Source organism: Cebus imitator, unplaced genomic scaffold, assembly GCF_001604975.1.
Source record: "Cebus imitator isolate Cc_AM_T3 unplaced genomic scaffold, Cebus_imitator-1.0 Scaffold247, whole genome shotgun sequence".
Taxonomy (NCBI): Eukaryota; Metazoa; Chordata; class Mammalia; order Primates; family Cebidae; genus Cebus; species Cebus imitator.
This window is the reverse complement of record NW_016107562.1, coordinates 2,386,396-2,406,570: the sequence shown is the minus strand read 5'-3', so window position 1 is coordinate 2,406,570 and position 20,175 is coordinate 2,386,396. Positions and strand designations below refer to the sequence as shown.

General features: G+C 35.1%; 1 long non-coding RNA gene across 1 annotated transcript in view; it reads right to left on the bottom strand.

Moving 5' to 3' along the window:
• Window positions 1–17,826: 17,826 nt before the first annotated feature.
• The window catches only part of LOC108282649, a 30,639-nt gene continuing 28,290 nt past the window's right edge, over window positions 17,827–20,175 (bottom strand). The window contains exon 3 of the long non-coding RNA XR_001816518.2: window positions 17,827–17,932. This is a non-coding gene — a long non-coding RNA (uncharacterized LOC108282649). The remainder of the gene's footprint in view (window positions 17,933–20,175) is intronic.

Sequence of the window (20,175 nt, the reverse complement as noted above, 5' to 3'; positions counted from 1 at the left end):
GAACAGACTAATACAGTTCTCTAACCATGCCTCATGAAGGGTAGGCACAAATACATATCACAAGTACCTGCAGGGGGGAATGTTAAATAATCCTTGAGTGAGTTGGGGACTACCAGGCCTGGGTTCTCTGGTATTATATAGATATTTCAGAGATCAGTAGCCAAGAAAATGACATTTGAGCAAAGAATTAAAAGAAGACAGAATTAACTTTATGACATGGGTTTTTAGCAGTAAAATAGTTTCCAGCAGAAAAACAAAAAAAGCTTCTGAATGTCCTAATGGGGCAACACAACTGATGTTTCCAAGGAATAGCAAAGAGTCCCGTATGTGGGGATCAGGGTTACAAATAGTGCAGTAGTAAACAGTGAGGTCAGAGTGATGATGGGTTCCTATTGTCCTGGATTTTTTAGGCCTCTGTAAAGACCTACCCGGCCAGTTGGAAATGGTGGCTTAGATGAAGGAAGGTGGAGTGGTGGTATTGAGAAATGCTAAGATTGGGAATATAGTATTTATAGGTATTATGACACACTTACATTCAATCAATTGAATGAGAAATGTGAGAGAAAGAAAAGTCAAAGATTACTTCAAGACTTTGGGCCTGATCAACTGGAAGACTGTATTTTCAATTAAAAGAGATGTTGTTTGGGAGCCACATTTGGGCGATATGAATTTGGAAATGCTACTCAAAACATGCAAGTTGGATACAAGGAAGACAAATGACCTACAGATTAAAATTGGGGGTCCTCAATTTAGTAGACAGTATTTAAAGCTATGAAACAAACTACTGAATCTATATAGAATAGATTTAAAAACTGAGCTTCAACAGTCTAATAGTAAGACATTAGCACATGAAGAGACACTATATAAAGAGGTTGTGATGGAGTGGCCAGTGAAATAGGAGGAAATTCAGAGTGTGTGTCACAGAACACAAGTTAAGAACGTGTTTCCAAGAGGACGATGTGATCAAGTCCTTCAAGGAGGATGAGAACTGAGAATTGACCTCTGATCAGTATTTACTGTTTAACAAACACTAATGCCTTTCTGTTTAATACAGTAATATGTGAACAGTCTTAGCAGGTCTTGAGGACTTTGTTTCTTTACACTTCACAGTTTTCTCTGTTCTTAGCCCCATAGTCCTTTAGAGAAGGAGAATAAGCAATAATCATTGTTTTGACTTTGCATCAGTAATTTATATAATCCAAGGAGTCCACCTATTTAGGCTGAAGTGCACTGCAAAGTAAGTGTGGGTAAATTAGATTTTAATTTCATAAGAATATATTATTTTTCACTAAATAAATTAATAGTTGACCATTTCATGAACTGCATACTGAAAATCCTTGCTAAGAAAAAATATGGAATATTCTTCTGTACCCTTTATGTCCCAATGCTTCTAGTGTTTTATAATTATATTTGGCTTTAGGCCTGAAGTTACTTGGCCTAATGATGCAATTTGTCACTTTTATGTGTTATTTCCAAATGATTTCAATGTGTTTTACGCATGTAAAAACTGCAGGACAAGTCCCTGAAGATTATAGGAACAGATTTTTGAATTACATGGTGAATTTTTATTTCTAAAATATTGACTTTTCTACTTAGGAAATAATATTGAATGCCCTGTGGATACGATATGTACAATGAATACCAACGTGGACTGAGGATTGCTGAACTGGAGCTAACTGCTTTATTCACTGAGAGGCAATCACAGGAGTGATGTGGGCTCTTTGTTTTCTTACGGCCATGTCTGATGCTCTTGTATAATAAAGTAAGCAGCTTAAATTGTTGCTTTAATCAACAAGCCCCTGATCAGTCACTGACTCACTGATGAACTATTTATGAAGTATACTATTTATCTTGAGATATATGCCATAGGTGATATAGAAGGAAACTGTATTTCCTGTTCTCATAAAACCTGATTACAGAGACATGGCTGTGGCATGCAAAATAAAGAGAAAAACTGAAGTGTATTTTAATTCTCAATTCCTCAGTATATCTTTAAAAGCTACAGGATTCTAGCAAAGGGAAAAATCAGTGGAACGAGGTATTAAAGAAAGATATTAAGGGAAGAATATATTTTGGATGTTCTTCTACATGGAATGGAAATCGAATTTAGAAGAGGAAAGGTGAATCCTGTACTTCATCGTTGCTCCTCCTAACTTGGCCTAACAGTATAGAGTAAATACGTGCTGAAAAGTTATTATGTGACTTTGAATGGTATGGCTATCCAAAGACAAGAGAAGTGATCTAGTCATCTGGTGATCTGGTGATTTAAGCAGGAGGAAGAGTATCACTAATGAACAAAAGTGTAAATGAGCTAAACTTGTTTAGGGCAAATATAGTAATAATCTAGCTTAGAATGAAAGGTCAGTGGTAAAAAAAATTCAGAAAATGGTATTTCACCTACAAATATCTTTTGAAAATATATTAATAAGTAATATGTTATCAAAAAATTGTTTATCAAACAATAAATCTTAAATGTCCATTTACTTTTTAATCATTTTCATATCAACAAATAGCTATCAAGTTTTATTATAAATTATTTGGGAAAAGTATAATGGAATTGTTAGAAGCACTGCTAATCAAGACCTATGCATTACCTAATTAAAATTTTACTAGACCTGTAAACTGGTTCAGCTGATCTGACTGGGAAAAAAAAAAAGTTGTTCCTATTATTATTTTTCTCAATTCCTAGTTCCTGTGGCCACTTCCTTATCCATTTTCAAACCTCTTTTCCTGAATAGAGTCTGTCTTTTCCTGAGTATATTCTGCCATAGTCAGAGTAGGCTTGATGTGATAGTTAACTTTAGCTGTCAACTGGACTGGGATGAAGGATACTTAGATTGATGGCATTGCTTGATTTCTGGGTATGTCTGTGAGGGTGTTTCTAGAAAACACTGGCATGTGAGTCAGTAGACTGAGGAAGAAAGATCTGCCTTCACCCAGTGTCATCAGGCACCATCTAATTGGCTGAGGGCCGAATATTACAAAAAGACAGAGGAAAAACACATTTGCTGTCTGTTCTGGAGCTGAGACACCCATTTTCTTCTGCCCTTAGACCTCAGAACTCAGGATTCTTTCTGGCCTTTGGTCAGGGGACACCAGTGGCCCCAGTTTCTCAGGGCTTCCATCTCATACTGAGAATTACACCATTGGCAACCTTGGTTCTCAGGCTTTCCGATTTGACTGGGTTACACCATTGGCTTTTATGTTTCTCCAGCTTGCAAATGTCATATTGTGAGACTTCTCAGCCTCCATAATCAAGTAAATCAACTCCCATAATAAATCCTGTCTTTTTCCTAACTAATATATGTTTGCGTAGAAACTATGTTGAGTCTAGGTTACCACAGAGGGCCTGGAAGAGGAAAAACCTTTAGAAACGCAGAAAGGCCAAGACTCACTAATTGAGAAAGGTATACCCTGGGCAATTTATTCAGCTGCAGAGGCTGGGCTTGATGAAGAGTGTTCCAAAATGAATAGAAAATGAAAAGCTAAGACATGGTATCAAAAATGAGAGCAAAGGCAACAGTTTAATCTGCATTGTGGTTCTGATGGAGGCCTGGTTTTTGACAGAAGCCCACCGAGTGACTGGATACATGGTGAGTAGAATTGAGCAAATGAACTAGCAAGAGTTGACTGAGGTATCAGAACTGCAGCCTAAAAGGCTGAGAATTGGGAATCTGAGATAAAAACCAAGATAAGAGAAACAAAAGAAAAAATTAGAGAGTGTTACAAGTTAAGCATTAAATATTTGCTAAATTTTCCTTTGATGCACAAATACAAGGCTTGATTGAAATTAGAGTGTTACATTTGGGTGTCTTGGGGTGTCTATGCAACACAGAGGCACAAGAATCATATTGTTTCATAGAAACACAAGAACAACACCTATATTCATATAGTTAGTGTTTTAAAAAAAGAAATTCCTGAAACGTAAGCCCTCATGACAATGTTTTGAATGTCTAAATGAAGAAATGAAAGAGTAAATAAATAATGGTCTTGTCCTTTGAGGCCAGGATACTTGACATTAATCCCAATTCTACCAGATGCTAGAGCTGATCCCACATTAAGTCTTGAGTCAAACATGAAGATAGCAGTAAATTTTTCACAGACTCAGCAAAACATAAGGCCTAAACAGTAAATACTTGCTATTTCTTACTTTCGTTGGCTTTGGGAACTGAAACCATCTGCGTCAATGTGTCTTAAAGTTTTGCCTAAAAAGATAAGAGTGTAAACCAACCAATTACCTCACTGTTTGCTTCAAAAAATTCCTAGAGATTAACTGAAGATAAAAATCTTCTCATGTGAACAGACATCACTTATTAAGTAACAGTGTACTTACTTCAACACCATCCCTGTACTGTATCCACCAATCCTAAACTATATTATATCATGAACTTTGCTCAAACTCAATCATTTTCCTACCTTGAAAGATTCACTGTATGAGACTTCAGGTCAGACCCTAAAGGCCTCTTCTGAACCCTGCTTCATTCTGGAAGTCTTGCTCCTTCTGTTCTGCAGTGAGCTCTAATTAGTTTATTTTTGCATTTTTAATAAGTTGTCTTTTAATAGTTTGGTAAATTCAACACTTTTTATAAACTTGATACCTGTTGTTATGAATAACCATAACAAACTTGATTTCTAGGTATCAAAACTAGCACTATAGCCAAGAAGAAAAAGAAGTATCTCATAAGGGGATATAGTTACTAGTGAATAGGCTAGTTATTGGTATTATCATAGATTATTTTAAACTCAGAAATGTAAGGCACTAAGTACTAAGCAAACTCCTGTGATTATGTATAAAGTCATCCAGTAGACCTCTCAAACAAGAAGCATTATACAGTGTTATAAAGGGCTGAAAGGTAAATGTGGATTTTAATGTGCAAAAGATCAAAATTCTAAATGATGTACTACATGCATAATAATAGAGAGAAACCAAGCAACTAAACTATTATTAGTTATCATGAATAATTCACAACTAAAGCATCATCAATATTAGCAAGATGCAAATTGGTGATTTTAATTAATGTTTAACAAACCAGAACTATTCTGCCTTAAAGTACATGATAAATGACAAGGGTAAAAAGCACAATCTTTTTACTATTTAACACCATTATTAAACATCAGCTTTTTAAAATGCTTTTTGGAGCTTCTTACCCAACTCATTATTTGCAAAATTCAGATAAGCAAACTAAATTTCAGCACTTTTTGAAATTGAATTGCTCAAGTACTATTTATGGAACTTCATGTATTTAATAGAAACCATCTTTAATTCAATAAAGTGTGAAAATGTGTAGTAGTTTTTATAATATTATGTAAATTACAATATTCGATGAAAGTTTGTTATATCATTTTTTAAAAAGAGAGGAATGCTAAATTAGCTTATATTCTCTTCTCAAAATATGATTTTCTAAGGCCAGGAAGTAGTAGAATTCTAAGTCAAGTTTTACCTCTGAGAATTGAAGTCATCTATAGCCACAGCTTTACTTCCTAAATTGACATGACTTAATTAGCCCAGGAAATTTTTGCCTAGGAAATGAAGTTGTAGATAACTTTACTCTTTCTTCAGAAACTCTATTTGTTTCAAAATAGACCATTCAGCATGCTTTCATCTGAATGAAATTGTGACAATCTTCTTACAGCAATAGATCACTCAATTAGATTCATCAAATATGTGTTATCACCTGTTTTACAAACCTGCTTTGCAAAGCTTGCTATGTCCACCAATCCTATTATATCATCAACTTTCTCCAACTCTAATCAGCATTCCCCAAACTACCCCACTAAAATTATACGAGAAAAATCCCCCTACCTTATGTTAGATGACAAAAACCATAAAAATACTCCCTTCCCAGGTACACTGGCCTTCCTTACTGAAGTTGGGCATAACGTTGGCTTTTCTTGCTCAACAGGTCATATTGATAATTCTCTGGTGAGTCAAGAGTTGATACCTGACAAATGTAAAATTCAGAATCAATGAACGTGGGAAAGGAGCAGGAAACTAGCTTTAATATTACACAATAATATACTAGTATATTATTACAGATGTATACACGCAGTATGTATATGTTCATAGTACACATACATATAAACTTAATTAACTTAATTATTTTGTATGAATATTAGAAAGTCCCTCCAAGAAGTAATATTTTCGAAATAAACCCAAAAAGATACCTTTCAGGATATTTATATAAAGCAGAGTATTAAAAAGTGTTCATTTTTGTGTTTTCAATCTTTATCACTCTTACAAAAAGATCCAGTTGAAAATACATAAAATTTAGTTGGAAATGAGATAGTTGCTGCCAATTGGAAGTAAGTTACACATTCATGACAACTGAAGATTGAAATGAATTCATGGGGGGAGTATTTTTAGATCTGCCTCTGTAAAGCGCTATTTATGGGAGAGGTTAAAGCATGCATGTAAATTTTTTTCTGTAGTCAAATATCGTTTGAAAAGCCTGCATACTCTAACCCCTTCTGAGGGTCACAATGCTCATTAGCATCTTCAAGGTCTAAGATGTTAACTCCCAGGATCTTCTAAAGTAATTTGACTATATAACCCTTTATTAGAGTAACAGCTGTTAGCCTCCTTCAAATGCAGTCCAAGGTAGTAATCACTAGCTACTGCAATCTCAGAAACTCTGACCCAGTCCTTAAGTGTCTTTTAAAAATATGAATCATGTAATTTTAACATTGGGTATTGTGTAATTCTCTAACCAACTGCTGTGTGCTCACATTCAAGACACATTATTATTATGCATCCTCTGCTTGAAAACTCCACTGACTGAACAATTTAGCAGCCCTATGACTTCTTTTTTGCCTTCTGGTAACAGAGTGTGCCATAGATACCCTTACCCAGGCATATTCTAAGGGTTAGAACATGCCTCTATCAAAATTCTTTTTGTGGATATTCCTTTTATGGATATTCCAGAGTCACACAAACATAAATCCGTATGATAGTTTCTATGGTCACAATGATTGTGTCCTCCACCTCCCCAAACATTTATATATTATAATCCTAACTTCCAGTGGAATACTATTAGGAAGTGGGACCTTTAGAGAAGTGATAAGTCATGAGGCCAGAGCCCTAATTAATGAGATCAGCATCCTTAAACAGAAGGCCCAAGGGAGCTCGCTTGTTCCCTCTGCTATGTGAGGCCACAGCTAGCAGACCCCATCTGTGAACCAGAAAGTACAAGACACTGAACCTGCTGTTGCCTTGATCTTGGACTTCCCAGCCTCTAGAACTCTGAGAAATACATTTCTGTTCTTTAGAATCTGCCTGGTGTACAGCTTTTTGTTAAAGCAGCCTGAACGTATGGAGATGATAGTTTGTCAGTTTGATGGTAGCAGTCATGGCCCATGTGCCCTTCTTTTCTCCATTAAAACACCTTCATTCCAGTTATCCATTACATAGACATGATTTGGGGTTCTGTTTCTTCAATAAATAAAGTATATTTTTCAACTTCCCATTTTGAACGTGTTGTGAAAAACTGAGAGCGGTTTGTGAGGCATAATCTTATTGGCACCAAAATTTCCTATATTGGATACTGCATTTCCATTAGAATAATAAAAACAACTTATCAATAGTCTAATAAAAATATTTTTCTCATTTACTGTTTAGTAATGTAAAACAAAAATCTAAAGTACTTTAGAAATGAAACCCCAGTCATGTCTAAAAATGCATAAAGACAAAATTCATGAATTTGGAAACATCAAACCAAAAAAGGTTAGCATTCTCATGACAAAACATCAGAGGTAATTATTTGCAGGATGAATGCCTATAAATACATGAGAAGCAAAATAAAGAAATTATTTAATTGGTTGCAGTTACAACATTGCCTTTTTTGGTTTGTCTTGCTGGACATCTCTAGCCACCTAACCATATGACAGTTGTCTGCTGGCTGAGCTTAAGTTCTGTTTCTTTAACACACACACTTAAGCTAAGTTTTGCTTGGCAGTTTAATCAAGGTTAAGGCTACAAGGCTATATGAAGGCCTCATTAGTTTTGTTCACTTAGGATTTTTAAAAGGTCAGTCTTCTTTACTTTTGCTTTGACAGTAATGAATTTTCCATTAATTTCATCTATTGCTAATTTGTGAGAGACTGCTAGTTGCTTCCCAACATTAATTTTCTCTATTCTCTTGAATGATTGAGCCCAGTTTCTAGCTGAGCACATGGCTAGCTAGAAGACTGCTTATTTCAATCTGCCCTGTAATCAGGTGTAACTATGACTAAATAAATGCAAGTAAGAGGAGAAACTCCTTGAGGAAACTTTAAGAAGTTTCCCTTTCGGGTAGGAGGATATCTTTCTCCACTCCCTCTTTCTGTGGGAGGAATGCAGTATAGCCATTCTGTAGCATTAACCAGTGACAACCTACACAGACTGAACTACGATAGTGGCAAGTCAATAAAAAGACACATGTCTCTTTCCCTGCTCCCACCATTTGACATAATACCCAGAGAAGTGATAAATTGGAGAAAAAAAAAAAAAAAAACAGGCACAGGCTGGGTGCAGTGGCTTACCCCTGCAACCCCACCACTTTGGGAGACTAAGGCTGCAAGATCACTTGAGGCCAAGGGTTTGAGACCAGCTTGAGAAACACAGTGAGACTCCATTTCTCAAAAAATAAAAATAAAAAAGAAATTAGCTGGGCATCATGGCACTCATCTCTTTCCCAGCTATTCAGGGGCTGAGGTGGGAATATCACTTGAGCCTGGGAGGCTGAGGCTGCAATGAGCCATCACGCCACACACTCCTGCCTGGGCAACAAAGCAAAACCATATCTTAAGATGTCTTAAAAAAGAAAGAAAGAAAGACATACATTCCTTCTCTCTTCATTCCAAGGTAAATGAAGGGTTGGAGAAAGTAAATCCCCTTGTGTCAATAAATCACCTGCTGAGAGGAAGAATAACATTGAACTGGATATGATCTTGATGGTATAAATCAGACAGATTTATAATTCAATCTTCCCTGTAATCAAATGTAACTGATAGTAACAGGAAATTTAAATATTCTCCCTAAAACATTGTTAAGAGTCCTACTACATTTGAGGAAATGGAGCTTCATCATAGCTGGTTTTGTGAAATACATTATTGAAAAATAATCTATTTTAGGTTTATTTCTTATTAAACTGAGACTCTTTAACAAACTAGCTGTATTTATGTACCATAGCTCATAATTACAATATGTTTAGAAATCAATAATATCTAAATTAAATTGAACAAAATATGTGACAAAAATGAAAAGTTCGCTGGGCACAGTGGTAATCCCAGCATTCTGGGAGGTCGAGGCAGGATGATTCCTTCAGGACAGGAGGTGAAGACCAGCCTGTACAACATAGCATACTCTGTATCTGCAATAAATTAAAAAAATTAGCTGGGCATGGTGGTGGATACCTCTAATCCCAGCTACTCAAGAGGCTGAGGCAGTAGAAGCGCTTGAGCTCATGAGTTTGAGGCGGCAGTGAGCTCTGACCGCGCCACTGCATTCCAGCTTGGGCAACAAAGTGAGACCTTGTTCCTATAAAACAGAACAAAACTGGAAAGTCAAAAAAACACTTCAGTTAAAATTTATCACAGATATTAATAATCATTCTGTAAAAAATTGCTATTATGTGAGCTGATGAACACTGAGTTGTTTCTTGCTTTGTCTATTTGAAATTGAATATCCTAATTCAGGGGAAGTTTTGAGAATGCTCATTATTTCTATCAGGCGCATACTTAAAAGGTACAGATATACAGATCTCTTGTACAATGTTCAAAATCTTCCAGACAAAACTTTTGTAGACTACAGAATTTTTGAGTTTTAAAAAGACAAATTGCTACAGATACCAAACAGTAGGCAGCTCCTCCAGTGGGGTCTCTTTATCATCTTATAATAGAACACATTAATATTTCTGCATTGACGAATCCTTGAATATTCATGCAAAGTGGGATGAATAAAGACTATAAATAGCCTCATGTCAGCTTATGTTAGGTTTTACTGTCAAGTGATTTCATTAAGAAAAAAATGGTTTTTAGCATTTTTTTATGAATGGTAGAATCAATTATGAACTGGCAGCACAAGCTGACATTATTTCATCTGTCATTTTATCTCAAATTCTGTAGGCTGCAAGAAGTTAAGCTACTTGTCAAAAAGGACAGATTATGAGTTACATTCACATGAACAGATGAAATTTGATAAATTCTGGAAACGGTAGGTCCTTTCTCTTCTGAGCAGAAAAGATATAGCTATTCTGACTGGAGCAGACATGGAGTCACCAATAGCAGATCAAACTGGAGTGCTTGCCAGGGAGTTCGCTGCTGACCTCCTCATCTCTTTATCCCTTTCTCATTAAAGATAGCCATGGAGGCTTGCTCTGGGAAGCCTGGTAACCTGGAGAACAGCATGGTCTTCAAGTTGGCTGTCAAGCATCTAAGAGGTGCAAGACATTCAGGGACTGAGACTCCAGTCAAAATTAATGTGCTGATTGTGTGAAATTGGCCCTGACGCAATAGCAGATTTATATTCAAACTTAGCATTAGTACCTGTAATCAGATTGCTATATTATTACAAAATGGCCTTTTTAAGATTTATAAATGACCTTTTTAAAGCATAAAGCCTTTCAGTAACTTAGGGGATAGTCTGGTGACCAAAGAGTGTCTTTTCACAAACTTATTTTGTTTTGAAACTCTGAGACATCAGTAAGTGTATGGCCACTAAAACTTTAAAAGATCACTTTTTCTTAATATTTAATATAATAACTGATAACATAGCCATTATGAGAGTTTTTGTTGTATGTTTGTGATGTAATTTTTACTGTAGAAATTTAAGGAGTTGGTATTTGCTTTCCCATGTTCTCTTTTTTTCTAAGCCTTCATGAGCATAAAATCATATGTTAAGATGTCCATATCATCAATCTTCATTTCACAGTGAACTCGAAGGGCAGAGGAAAACTATACTGACTTTTGACTGATATGTAACATGAGTGAAAAACTTCACTCATATAATCATTGAGATTTTCAAGGCGCTTCTTACTCCAGCATAACCCAACCTATGCTGACAGCACAGACACTGGAATCAGAAACAAGGTGTCCCATGATCAAATGCCAACATATGTGCCACTGCCTTCTTGTTTAAGTGACAGAAAGCAAGAAAACTTTATTGGAAGCTGAGCAACGTCAATCCATGTAATATATGGTAAAACATGATGAAACTGTTACAAAGCATAAATAGATTGTTGTTACTCAATGACTTTCTTACTTTGGAAAAGAAGTGGACAAACTAAATGTTAGTAGCATGACTTGGTTGTTATTGGTAGCATTTCAAAAGTTACTACAAAAAGCTGTAAGCCCAGACAAGTATTAACTGGTTTGCAAACAGGAATTAAAGAGAATAAAGATATTTCAGAAATTTGGGGACTTACAGAATTCAAACCTTCAACTGTATCTCAACATCAACATAAAAAATAAGACTAAGAAGATCATTAAATGGAAAGATTAAAATTCGAGTTCTTGTCAAGGATTATTTTAATATACACTGTTTAAAAAACTGAATGAATTGAAATTGCACTCAGTAAATTGCACCAGTTGACTAAAATGGCTTAGGAAGAATAGCTAAAAGGTGAGTCTTTAGGAAAACATGTCTTTAAACAAATTTTTGATAATAATTTTTAGTTTCTCTATTGATAAAAGGTTATGTCTGAAAATAATAAAATACGAAGTCAATTAAGATTTTAGAGTTATGCAAAAAAGATTCACCAACTTAGGGAAGCTCCAAATGTTTGACACATAAAAGACTCCTTTGGTATCCAATCCTCTATGGACAGGAGGAAGTGAATTGGGAGACTAGCTCTTTCCTTGTTTGCAACAGGTACTTTGCAGTATCCCCCATCATGAAGTGGAGTTCATTTTTTTTTTTTTTTTTTTTCCACTAGAATCTTGCCTGGCTTTTTGACTTGCTTTTACAAATATAATTTTGTGAACGTGGAGTTATTTTACTTCCCAATAAAAACGGTTGCTTTTGCTGTTGTCCCCTTGCAATCATGAGACCACTATGTAAAGATGTCTAGTTGTGATTTTAAACCACTAAGTATTAAGGTGATTTGTTACACAGAAATAGGTAAGAAATACAAAAATTGGTACCTGGCTTTAAGAGTGATCAAGAGCAAGGACTGGAACAGTGATGAGGAAAATTGTCAGAGGCGGGAAAAAGGTAACCCATGTTATTTAATGACAGAAATATCAGCAGAAATATTGCCTATGGAAATTCGAAATTTGGAAAATATGTATTTAAAAAACCATAGATTTAGACAGGAAACTCTCTAGGTAGCATGTTGAAAGTGTCTCTTGTGTGCCCTGGCTGCAAAGGATATGATTTTGTAGAGAAAGATAAGCTAACAAAAGAACTATTCTGTTGAATGTAATTTTCATGTTGAAGAGGAATAAACTTGCATATTTAGTAACCGGCAGTGAAAATTGCAGCAGACGAATTTCCTGGTCACAAATGTGGGAAGATTTTACATCCTCATTTTCAGGATAGAGTGATGCAATTTGATCAAAACAATGAAATCAGAGGGACATGACTATTGATAACAGAAACTTGAAAAAGCCAGCACATAGTTCACTGCATTTTCTTTCTTATATAAGTTTAGTATCCCAACAGCATATTTCTAGGTGGGACCCCAACAGCCAGTGTACTTCTGATGAATACAAGCCCTCCGATAATCTGTACCAGGTATGCAGCAGAAGCAAATTTTAAATACTGATGTTTTATGCTAAGAGAATTTAATGGGTTTTTATCATTGTAGCATAACATACTTAACTTGAATGCAACAAAAGGAAGAAAAACTTGAAAAGGTTTATAATAAGTTGAAATAAAATAAATTTGCCACCCTGCACACCCTACCACTCAGTCACTCACTGTTTACAACAAACCAAATTTACCCAGAGAGTAAAGCAGTTAAGAAACAATACATGAACGAAACTTTTTTACTGAATTCACCTGAATTACCTTTGGAACCATTTTCTCAGAGTACTGTTCTCCTCCATTTTACTTAGTTCCTAATTAATATTTCTTGCCTAAGTATATTGTTTGTTCAATTTTATTTTTAACTTCTACATTACGTTCACTGGTACATGTACAAGTTTGTTCAATAGGTAAACTGTGTGTCACAGGGGTTTGGCATACAGACTATTTCGTCACCAAATATGTCATAGGTTGATTTCTAATCCTCACCCTCCTCCCACCTTCCACCTTCGAGTAGGCCCCAGTGGCTGTCATTCCCTTCTTATTGTCCATGTATAGTCAATAGTTTGCTCCAATTTGTGAGAACTTGCATTATTTGGTTTTGAGTTCCTGTGTTACTTCACTTACGGTAAAGGCCCCTAACTCTATCTATATGGCTGCAAAGAACACAGTCTCACTCTTTTTATGGTTGTGTAGTATTCCATAGTGTATATGCACCACATGTTTTTTTAATCCTGTGTGCTGCTGATGGACATTTAGGTTGATTCCATGTCTTTGCTTTGTGAGTAGTGAGGCAGTGTGCCAGGTCAATTTTTAAAAAGCAGTCTTACCATCAAAAACAGGCCAACATATGACCAACATTAGAGACCTAAATCTTAGCAACTCATAATCGCAGTTAATTTTGAAGTATTGTCAATAATAGTTAAAAATATCATATGGGAATGTGATGGTTAATACTAGGTATCAACTTGATTGAAGTATGCCTAGCTAGCTGGTAAACTATTGTTTCTGGGTGTGTCTGTGAGGGTGTTGCCAGAGGAGATTAACATTTGAGTTAGTGGACTGGGAGAGGAAGACCCACCCTGCATGTGGGCGGGCACCATCCAGTCAGCTGCCAGCAGGGCTAGAAGGAAGCAGGCAGAAGGAGGTGGGATAAACTGGCTTGCTGAGTCTTCTGGCTTTCGTCTTTCTTCCATGCTGGAGGCTTCCTCCCTTTGGACATCAGACTCCAGGTTCTTAGCCTTTAGACCCAGACTTACACCAGGGGTTTGCAGGGCCTCTCGGGTTTTTGACCAGGACTGAAGGCTGCACTCGTGGCTTCCCCACTTTTGAGGCTTTTTGACTCAGACTGAACCACTGCTGGCTTCCTACCTCCTCAGCTTGCAGACAGCCTTCCCATGGCATTTCATGTGAGCCAGTTCTCCTTAATAAACTCCGTTTCATATATACGTATGTCTTAGTTCTGTCCCTCTGGGGAACCTTGACTAACACTGGGAACTTTGTGACTATGCCCTAAAAGGTTAACGGAGCAGGACTGGTTACTCAAATTCTGCACATTCCAAAGGATGGGATCTTGACCACCTTCTGAAAGAGAACCTCTGAGTCACTGGAATACAACACCTGGTGAGTGTATTTTTGTCTGCCTGAGACTTTGGGTCACGTCTATTAATTTGACCAGATACTTTATTCTACCAGTGTGACTTATGGTGAGCAACCATTTTTGTATGCCTGAGGCCCCGTGCCATGCTGTATTAGCTGGACCTATGGGAGGCTGGAAAGAAATAGTTAAGTCAGTCTTGCAGATTCTGCATGTCTACAAGACAGGCCACTAATAAATACCCTTAATGGCAGGATTAAGGTGAGCTTTCCTAATTGGCAATACTTTGCAAATGTCACATATCATTGCTGGGAGAATTAAACTTATCCCCATGAGATTCCTCTGAGAAGGAATAACGAGCTGCTTGCACATGGGTTCTTCCAGACTTCACCATATGTACCTCTTTTCATATATACCCCATATGTACCCCATATGTAGTGATAAAAATGACTATTTATTAATATATTGAGATTGTTTTTAATCACATCTTTTATAAAAATTATAAACCAGAACAAAAGAAGATATATCAGAATTGTGTAAATCTCTTTCTGTTATTACTTCAATTTTTTATTTCATAACTTATAGTATGGCATTGATAATAGTAACCAAATAATAAATTTATACAATAATTTATAAAAGAAGAATTTAGTTAGGCTAAATATTTCAGTGCAATATGTAATTTAAATAATTAAATAATTGGTTAAATTAACAAATATCCAGTGCAATAATTAACTATTTAAATGATTACATAATTTAACCAATCATTTAAATGGTTAATTATTACACTGGAATGTTTATTAAAAATTAATTATTAGTAATGTAACATTAAATATCAAACAGTATTAATTAAAAATGTTTGTTACATTATTGTTAATGATCAATGTAACATTAATTATCAATAATGTAACAAATATTGTTTGTTACAAACAAAACAATAATGAAATCTTACTGTAAAATAAAGATATAATTAAATTTGTGAATTATGGAAAAAGGAATTTGATGAAATTAACTATGATAATTGAGACAATATTCTTCTATTTTTTTCTCTTAAATTTTCTAAAATTATATAGTTGTTTTAATTTAAATCAGGATGTTAATGAAAACTCTATAATTCACTGAAAATAATTCAAGAGGAAGAAGCAATTCATTAAAGAGATCCTGTTTGTAATACTGAAAGGAAAAAGCAGCATAATATCAGAAAAAGAAAAAAAAGTTGACAAAATAAAATTACTAAATAAATTGCATTAAACAATGAGTATGAAAGCAAATAATATTTTGTTTGAATTCAGTATTTCCATCTATATCTAGTTTCCTAATCCTNCAGAGGAATTTTAATGACTGACAAAACAACATATTTTTAAAAGAGTACATATTAAAATCTCTATGCATTTTTTTCATAACATTGATTTAGCATTATATTGATGAGCATTAAATCGATGAGCATTAAATAGATGCTAACTTCAAATCTCTTGAGCTAAGGAGTTCTAGAACACCCTGGGCATCATAGTGAGACTCTATCTCTATTAAAAATTAAAAAAAAAAAATTGCTGGGCATAGTGAAAAGTACTTGTAGTCCCAGCTAGCTGAGAGCCTTAGGTGGAAGGACCACTTGAGCCTGGGAGATGGAGGTTGCAGTGAGCTGTGTTTTCTCAACTTTGATGTTAGTTTTCCCTTCATACGATAAAAAACACATACTTTTAACTATCTCTTTCATTTACAAACATAGAATATATATTATTTTTAGTATTGTAGTTAATATACACACACACATACATAGTATGTGTATATATATATATATATATACACAGTATAGATAGTATATATGTATAAAATAATACATATTTAATGCCAAATATTTAATATAATTATATTTGATAATGTTATATAATTATGTTTTGTTATATAATTATGTTATCATATTTAATATAATTAATATATGTATAATTAATAGATACATGCAATATATATAATATATTAGATAATGTTATATAATTATGTTTTGTTATATAAGTATAGTTATGTTATCATATTTAATTAATATATGTATATTTAATAGATACATGCAATATATATAATATATATTTCTCTCTACAGTAATATGTAATATTTAATATAATTGACCCAAGCCATGTGTTTTAAAATTTTGGATTAGATTATAATTTGGGGAAACAGTTTGCAATTAATTTTGTTTTATCTCCATTACTGGGTATGAAAAAGCAATAGCAAAGCAAATATTTTTATTTACTTATTTATTTTTTGAGACAGGTTCTTACTCTGTTGTTCAGGCTGGAGTATAAAGGTATGAACACATCTCACTTCAACCTGTAACACCTGTACTCAATTTGTTCTCCCACCTCAAAATCCTGAGTAGCTGGGAATACAAGCATATGCTACCATGCCCAGCTAATTTTGTTGATTTTTAATAGAGACAAAACATTACTATGTTTCCCAGGCTGTACTAGAACTCCTGAGCTCAAGGGATTCTCCCCCCAACCAGCCTCCCAAATTGCTGAGACTATAGGCATGAGCCACTGGGCCTGGTCCACAGTAAATATTTTAACAGAAAATGTTATTGAATGTGGTTCTCCTGGACTTATTGTGTTTTTTATGGAATTCATATATATTTTATAAGGAGACTTCTGGTGTGCTCAGGGGAAGTCTGCCTAGTGATAAATTTAGAACTAAAATTGTAATCTTCCCAAGAACATACCAAAGATCATCAAGATATTAGAATTACGGCCAGAAATACTGGAAATATTTTGCTGAGCATTTCAGGCTTTTATTTGACAACTGGCTGTATGAAATACAAAATACAAATGTTTTGGTATAGGGATTATATGCATCTAGATTTTAAAATGTGACAACACAAACACGTAAAATGAGAGTAAATACTCTTTAACTGTTTTAAAATTAATTTCAAATGTAATTATAAAATAAAGATCATTGTAAGTTTAGTATGTATTTTTTAAAATTCTTGATAATAAAAAAATAAGTTTAAGACACACCAAAAATCAAATTAACAAATTAAAAAAAAAAGACTAAGAAATATTTGATTCAAAAAAGAATGCAGAAAAGAAGGAAAAAGTGGAGAAACATGACTGGACAAATAAAAGATAAGCAGTAAGATTGCAGGCTCAAAACACAAAATATTGTAAATGGACTAAACATTCCATTTAAAACAGAGATTGTTAGATTTAATTTTTTAAAAGAGTAGTTATGTGCTGTTTACAAGAAATAACCAGGGAGTAGAGCAACATGGAAGAATAGAAGCCTATGCCTTTTGTCCCTCTTACTAAATCACCAAATTTTAACAACTATCTACACACAGAAAAGCAGCATCACAAGAACAAAAAATGAGGTAAGCAATCATGGTACCTGATTTTAACTTCATATCATGGTTTCAGTGCCAGCTTAGCCACAGTAGAATAGAACATCAGGTACACGACTAAGAGTTTAAACATTTCTGGACATTCCCAGGGCCTGGGAGTACTCACCACCATGAAGGGAAGGGCCTTTGGCAACGCAAGTTCTGTACTGGCTTCAGATCTGATCCAGAGCAGTCCGTCTAGTGGTCACAGGAGTGCTTGCATCAACACATCCTCACTTCCAGGTGGCTCAGAACAGAGAGAGACACTCCATATGTTTGGGAGAGAGTAAGGGAAAAGAACCAAGTTCTCTGCCTGTTAATGCAGAGAATTTTTCAAGATCATACCCAAGACCACCAACACAATATCTTTGTGAGTCCACAAAAACCATAGTATTATTTGGCTTTGGGCCCATGTCTTTTCAAATACCTGCAAAGACAGCCCAAAAAGGATAGGCTCAAACAAGCTCAGACTGTGAAGACTACAATAAATACCCAACTCTTTAATGCCCAGAAACTGAAGAACATGTGCATCAACACCATCCAGAAAAACACAACCTCACAAAATGAACTAATGAGGGCAACAGGAACCAACCCTAAAGAAACAGGGATATACAATCTTTCATATAGAAAATTCAAAATAGCTGTTTGAGAAAAAGTCAAAGAAATTTAACAGAACACAAATAAGAAATTCAGAATTCTATCAGATAAATTTAACAAAGGTATTGTAATAATTAAAAGCAATCAAGCAGAAATTCTGGAGCTAAAAAATGCAATTGGCATAATAAAGAAAGCATTAGAGTCCCTTAATAGCAGAAAGGCTCGGACCAAAGAAAGAATTAGTCACCATGAAGACAAGCTATTTGAAAATACACAATCCAAGGAGACAAAATATTTTTTAAAAAATGGAGCAAATCTACAGGATCTAGAAAATAGCTTCAAATCTAAGAGTTATTGGTCTTAAAGAGGAGGTAGAGAAAGAAATGGGGGTAGAAAGAGATTTAAATGATTTATTTAAAGGGATAGTAACAAAGAACTTGCCAAACCTAGAGAAGATATCAATATCTAAGTACAAGAAGCTTATTGAAGACGAAGCAAATGTAACCCAAAGAAGACTACCTCAAGGTATTTAGTAATCAAACAGCCAAAGAGCAAGGATAAAGAAAGGATCCTAAAAGCAGCAAGAGGAAAGAAACAAATGACATGCAATGGAGCTCCAATATATCTGGCAGCAGACTTTTCAGTGGAAACCTTACAGGCCAAGAGAGAAACATGGTATATCTAAAGGGCTGAAGGAAAACAAACAAAAACAACAAGAAAAAAAAACAGGAAACTTCTACCACAGCATAGCATATCTGGCAAAAATATCTTTTAAGCATGAAGGAGAAATAAAGACCTTTCCAGAAAAATAAAGCCCAAGGAATTTCATCAACACCAGAGTTGTCCTACCATAACTGTTAAAGTGAATTCATCATTCTGAAAGAAAAGATGTTAGTGAGCAAGAAAACATCATGTGAGAGGAAACAAACTCACTGCCAACAGTAAGCACACAGAAAAACACAGATTAGTATAATACTAACTGTGGTGTGTGAACTTCTCTTGACAAGTAGAAAGACTACATGATAAATCCATCAAAAAGAATACAACAACTTTTGAAGACACAGTACAATAAGACATAAAGAGAAACAACAAAACATTAAGAGTTGTGGAGATGCCATTAAAGTGTAGAGTTTTTATTAGTTTTCTATTTGTCTTTGTTTATGCAATCAGTGTTAACTTCTCATGAGTTTAAAATAATGGGTTACCGGAGGCAGAGATTGTGTGAACAGAGATTGTGCTAGTGCACTCCAGCCTGGGCAGCAGAGTGAGACTCCATCTCAAAAACAATACATACATAAAAATAAAAATGAAACAATGGGTTAAAAGATACTATTTATAAGCTCATGGTAACCTGAAATTTAAAAACATACAACAGTTACACAAAAAATAAAAAGCAAACTAAAGCATATCACTGGAGAAAGTCAGCAACACTAAAAGGAAGATAGGAAGGAAGGAATAGAGAAGTTTGCAAAACAACCAGCAGACAAATAACAAAATGGGATCTCGGGAGAGAGATCCAAGATGGTTGATCTCTAGCAGCTCAGGATTCTAGCTCCCACTGAAAGAGAAGAGAACGAGAGGACGCCACATTTTCAGATCAATTTTTGTTGCTCACCCACCAGGAGATTCCCAGCGGAGGAGCCCCACGTGTCACCAGCGCAACTCTTGAGGCCAGTGAGGTGGTTTTGCCGCTGCCTTGGAGCGGCGGTTCTTGGTGCAGAGTCAGAAAAGCACCATCAGTCTTAAAGCCGCCGTTTTGGCCGGCGCAGCGGGTTGCTCAGATTCTAGCGCCGGGAATCAACAAGTTGGACGTCCATTCAGAAACCCAACTATAAAGACGGTAATTATAAAGACCACAGATGGATAAATCTATAACGAAGGGAAGAAAACAGC